We start from the raw sequence: 6,681 nt of genomic DNA, 5'->3' as shown, positions 1-6,681 counted from the left end.
CACCATTTCTTTGCGGATTGTTAAATGCCACCATTTGATCTTTTCCATTTATGAGTAATATTTTTTTTCCGCTGCCCCTAAGCACTCTGCTCTGCCAAGCTACATATGGCAGTCCATCTGAATACCCAAACAGCCGCTGACCTCCACCCACGTATTATGCCTCCAGTGAATCTCCAAAGCAGAGTCTGAGGTCGTTTAACCTGCCTTAACTCAAGGTTTTGCTACCTTCCTTTTTAGCCTCATTGTGTGTTTTCAAATGAGGCTGGAAATAATAATTTGAGAGAGGTAAAGACTCTGCAGTCACTCTTTCTCCTTCACACTTTTACTTTTTCCTTTCTTCCTCAAACTCCATCAGCAGTTCACACATGGATATAACAGGAGATGTCGAGCACAGAGCAACGATCAGGGCTATCTGTTTGAACATCGTCTGTGTTCACTCTTTGATTTGTCTTTTTGTTTGGTGAAGGCTGCTCTCCCGCTGCGACTGCCCTACGCTTTGCTTCTCTTCTCTGCTCCAGCTCTGCTCTCCACTTCAAATGGCATTGCGTATTCAATTAGATATGCCCCGAGCTGACAGCTTGATCCAGCCTGCAATTCTCTCTGCTTTTTTTTTTATTTATTTTTTTACTGCAACTGGAGAGCTCCTCCCCAGAGAGCAGTACAACACCTCCTGTCACCTCACCTCCTTTTACTCCATGCATCCTCATCTCCTTTCTCTGTGACTTTTTTTAGTCATGTGGTGCACCACTGCCCCCACAGGTAGATTTTAGCATTGCAACATTTTTTCCCTATAAGGTGTGAGCAGACTGTGATTTGTTGGCTAGACTTTAGAGTTTTAGTTTCATATAAAATCATGTTTGGATGTTAAAGTACATCAAATGAAGTGAAAATTAAAGTGTGGAAAGTAGGGTTTGAATTAGAATATGTGGCTTGATTGTAAATGCAAAGGTGGCAGCCCAGTCCATAGGGGCTGTGGAACCAGAGGGTCACCAGTTCAAGTCCCTGTATGGACCAAAGTAGGGGAGATGTTTGCTTGAGGGGTGCCAGTTCACTCCCAGATTACAGTTTAGGTGTCCCTGAGCAAGGCATCAGACCCCCAACAGCTCAGGGGTGCCGCCTGTGCAGCCATCTCCCTCTGCTATCTCCATTTATGCATGTTGATAGGATCCTGTTGGTGCATGTGTGTTTTTCAAAAGGAACAAATCCTCTACAGACCTTCAGATCAGCCGTTCACAAATGTGTTTTTATTCATTTGCATACTTGGTGTCACAATGTAGCTTTGTGATAACCAACACAGTACTATTTTAAAAGCAATAAGCATTATATAAGATAATTTTCCCATTTGTAATTTTTGTTAAAAAACACAACAATATGTTTTTTCATTTCTGGCTGTGTCTGTCTCATTTCAGATCTGCAAAAGAACATCATCTTCCTTTCACTGTTTTGAATGGGTGAGATATTTTGTGTTTTGCATTTTTCCTCATCCAACAGGTAAACAGTCCTGTCTTTAATATTCAAGGTGATATTGTTAATATAAAACAGGCTTTTGTGCTTTGTAGAAAATTTGATGCACAGTGTCTTCCTCAGAAGTCTCTACCTACGATGCTTTGAATAATTCCCCTGGAGAAAAGATATGTACATACATTACACAGCAAGGTTATTGTAAAAAGCTCATATTGTGTTCATGTTAACTCATACTGTCTTTATACATACTTTCACACATCCATAGGCACATACAGTTCTACCTCTGAGACACTTCACTGATTACAGCTCTAAAATAATGACACACATACCGGTTACAACACATTTAAAGGATGAGAAGTACCTATCTCATCCTCCACCCCGAGGCTTTAGCTCTCAGTGATGCTTTTATAGCAATTGATGCCCGTCATAAATTGGAGTCAGTCATTTCTGTTTATCATAGCAAAAATAAAATGGCATTTTTTTCAAATGTTCACAACAACACACTTGTATCCATTTGGAAAACCAAAAATGCCTTATTTTGTCATATATTTAATGCCATTTGGAATTTCCCCTTCTAGATTATTTAACATAATTTTTCTGCATCAGATCAAAGCCTGTAAAACATGGACTGAGACTTACATGTCACATGACAACTAGGGCCCGACCGATACGGGATTTGTGGAGCCGATACCGCTAACGATATTGGGGAGATTAAAAAAATCAGAAAACGATATATCGGCCGATATCCCTCTTAGATATATCTTCGATCTTTAGAGCTAGATATAGATATACATTTATTGGGTTGATCCCTCAAATGCAGTTATCAAACACTTGTGGAAAAAATATATAATGAAGACAAGATGGTCACTCAACTGGAAAGTCACTGTGCATGTACGTGCATCACTGCTCAACACTCTGCAGAGTTATAATGCTTGTTGTAATCCATATTGTACCCTCTGCTGGTTACAGAGAACTGCTAGTGTAAGACAATGAAACTCAAATGAAATGCCATTTGACTGATGAATAAAGAATAGAATATATCTTTATTGTCATTGCTATAAAAACAACGAAAAACAGTTTAGCAGCTCCTGTCATTTGCAGCACACACAGACAAAACAGCACACACAGATGGACGGGAAGACTGATTGTATGTAAAGACAAACAAAAATCACTTCATAAGAAGCAAACAGTAGAAAGGCTCTTGAAAAGTGCAAATGGTGCAGGGCAGCTGTCGGGTTCAAGTATAGTCATAAAGTGCTTAGTGCTGAGTTTATTTGAGTTTGTTTGCCTGAGAGGCAGGAATCTAGTAATAGCAGTGCATATCTGTGATATAAATAGCCAATACCAATAGTCACTGGATAAGCTAATATCGGCCTATATTATTGGCTGGTTTATTAATCGATCGGGTTCTAATGACAATTAATAGTCATAGTCCATAGATATAGAGAACACAGAGTTTTTTTCTACAAAGGAAAAAGATTGTTAATTTTCACAGCAGTGACTTATTAGCAGTCATAGCAAGGATTCAGCTTGTAACACAATGGCTCTGCTGCTTTGAAATGTCCCTGTAAACCTGTGCGGTTCAGCCAAACTGCAGCAGGACCTTGGAACCAGCTCAGCTAAAGGAAATGCAGCCATCGTCAGTGTGATAATAATAACACCTGCGCCATGTTTCCAACTGTGACATGTCAAGTGTGGATGAAACACTGTCACTTTGGCTGTGAGTCTTTCATGATTTACTGACATGTATCCTTTTATTTAACACCGCTCCTGAAGATAACACGCTGTGCTAGGAATAAAGTCTGCATTGTGTGCATCACTGGAGCAGTTTTTTCAGTGGCTGTAATCTCCCCTGAAATCTATAGAGAAATAAATGTTTGCTAAAGTCATCTAAGTCTAAATTGAGTCTCGGCAGCAGCAGAAGAAGAAGCTTGTTCCTCAGTGGTTTGAGAATTAGACCCTGTTTGACTGGAACAATTGAGTCAGCAAGGTGCTCCATACTGGACTGTAATAAAGCTCAGCGTAGTGCACAGCTCACCTCTCAGGGGAATGAGGCAGAGAAGGGGAAATATCCAAGAAAATACTGTAGTCTTTGGGATGTTTGCAGCTATATGTATCAGGAAAAAACTGATTTTTTTTAACCTCTGCAGTAAGTGTTGCCTAAAGTAAACGAGAATATCATGTAAAAATGTGCTCTTTATACTTCGGGCTGCTTTTAACATCCTCTAAGTCTGCATAAATTAATATTAAGACTAAATCGTTCATTTTTACTGTTTTTTCATGAATATTATGTCTGCTACCCTTTTAGTATTTCCTCGAATTTGCCATCACACTGAGCCCACTCAGTCAGAAGTTCAGGGAGAGCGTGAAGCCGTTTTGAGGAACATTGCAGCAGAATTGGCTCCTGGTGTAACAACTGAACAACTAAACAACAGAACAACAGAACAACAGAACAACTGAAAGCAGGTAAACCCTGTGGAATGTTTCCATGCCAACAGTGTTTGGTAAAATGTTCTGATCATTCATTTTCCCCTTAACCTGTCAGATTGGTGACCCCTGTGGTGTGCCTGAGAGTTACTCAGATACTCTAGGTCCCAAACCATCACACCAGCATTCCCTTTAGAGATGATTGGACTCCTTTTTTATTCCGGTTTACTTTCAGTGTTAAGATGTGCTTGCATCCCCAGTGTGCACACAATAATCAATTTAGGGGGCATGTATAGCTTGACACACACACACACACACACACACACACACACACACACACACACACACACACACACACACACACACACACACACACACACACACACACACACACACAGATGCACACAGACAGCTCCTTCAGAACCACAAACAATAGATTTTTCCAGTGTATGTGTGCTTCACCACTGCATCAATGCACAAACATCCACTGATGGTAAGGAAGCAGCGGCCATGTAGTGTCATTGTAAAATGTATCGTGTTGATTACTAGGTAACAAAAAATGCTTTATGCACTTTGTTCTTGTTTCTAAAAGTCTAAACCACACATCTCTATGTGTATATAGTCTGCACTAATCAGTATCCTTGGGGATTAAAGTTACTCAAGCAATATTGATTTCTCATAGTTACTAACCTAAAACTTTTTAGTTCGTTTGTTGGCCTCTTTGAGCTCATTATTTTTGTTTTTATGTTGCACATATTTACTGCTGATGTTGTTGAGGTTATCTCATCTTCGGCATGAAATCTTGTTAGGAAGTCTAATTTATCAACAGTATCAGCTGTCTATTATAAAATCTCATCTAGTTGTATATTGAATGAACATAAAGATATTAAGATAAGATGACAACTAGCTCAACTCAATTTAGATTTGTTTTATAAATTTGACTTTTGTGTGCCCCCATTTTTTTTGTGAGAATTCAGTACTAAATTGATTTTGACCCTCTTTAACTCAGTCTCCAATAAGTCTATAAAAACAAACAGGCTTCAATACTAATAATAACGATTTTCTAATAAGAGTAAAAACAGCAGTGAATGTTAAACCTACATTTGTCTATTGGTGAATACAACATTGTAAATATAATGCTAAGTTTATAAACACAGCTGTAGAACCTACTCTACAAATATAAATGGTAAATGGACTTCAGTTTGTAGAACGCTTCTCTAGTCTTCAGATTACTCAAAGCGCTTTTACACCGCAGGTCACAAGTATAATAAAGGCAAATGTTTTCAATAGCTTGGTTATTATTATAACTTAAAGGTCGTATAATATGCAAATTACACTTGACTATGTTTTTCTAACACTAAAATGTGTTCCTAGTCTGTCTACAAACCCTCCAACTATGAGAAAAGTCCATTCTCTCCGTCTTTTGACTTCTCCACTTTTCAGAAAACGTGTGCTCAAACAGGCTGTTTGGAGAATTGCCCTTCATGACATCACAAAGGGCAGTAACCCCTCCCCAAGGTGGTTGACACTCCAACAGCTATGTGTTTGTTCTGCCCTCTAAATGTGCCTTCTCACCGTAAACAATTGGGCATGATGCAAAAAAGCCAAAGCCACATTGTGCCAGAGAGGTGTGGTCAGACACAGCTCATTTGCATTTAAAGCTACAGACATAGCCTGTTCTGAGCAGGACTGGAATAGAGGGGTTTATAGGCAAGATGAAATAAATTATCAGAGTAGATTTTGGCTAGAAACCTCACAGACATGTTTTGGGGAGCTCTGAGACTTATTTAAACTTGTTGAAAAGAAGTATAATATGTGACATTTAATCAAGGGATAATACGTCAGGTCTGCACAGTATGTCAGCACAGTTGCAGAGCAATATATACCATATATAAATATAATGAATATTTAAATTATCATCCAAAATGATTCTACAGTTAACAAAATAAATGTTTATTCCTGGAAACATGAATGAAAAACGTGTATTTGTATTATATATTTTTTGAATATTGTAAAAGATTCTGGAGACACCAGTAAAATGACTTATGTGTTCTGATTGAAAGAAAAAGCAGGTATAGGCTATTTATTTTCAGGTGAAATCTGATACTTACTTGTGTGACTTGATTTTAAAGGTATTACATGAGTGGCACACACGGTTGCTACATTTCACTGACCAGAGGCACAGAACAAGAAAGGGCCTTCTTGAGAGGGCTCAGGTCTGATGAAACGACTTCCTGGTTATCACTCGGTTGTCTTGGCAGTGGTGAGCTGAGGAGGCAGCATAACAAGTGCATTAATACACTGGAGAAGAGAAATGAAACTGAACTGAACATCAAAGACAACACCTTCCAGCCGCCTCTGTAGTGGACTGATGCAACATGGAGCACTGATGTGTTCATCTCTGTCCAACCAGCCTCCGTCAGTCTGAGTTAAAGTCTGGTTACTGCACTCAGAGTCCTCAAGAAATCTTATTAATGCATATGAGTTAGTGCTTATATAACACATACATTAACAATTTATCCTCTGTCTAACAATATGCATGAGCCTTGCAGTATTTTCCACAAACTTTTTGTCTCCATTTGAAGAATTTGATGATTGTTTCTCACATTACATATTTATTACTGTCTCAGATGTAATCTATCTGTGCATTTTCTCATCACGTTTTACTGAGTTATTAAGAGAATGTGCATAATTAATTGCTACTGAAAGCTGTTCAATTTGTACATATATTGGATTTTCAGTGGACCATTCCTCTGATTTTGCATACAACCATTCTTTTTCATACATCTT

The sequence above is a fragment of the Labrus mixtus genome, chromosome 12 (genome assembly GCF_963584025.1).
Source record: "Labrus mixtus chromosome 12, fLabMix1.1, whole genome shotgun sequence".
Taxonomy (NCBI): Eukaryota; Metazoa; Chordata; class Actinopteri; order Labriformes; family Labridae; genus Labrus; species Labrus mixtus.
This window is presented reverse-complemented; position numbering follows the sequence as displayed.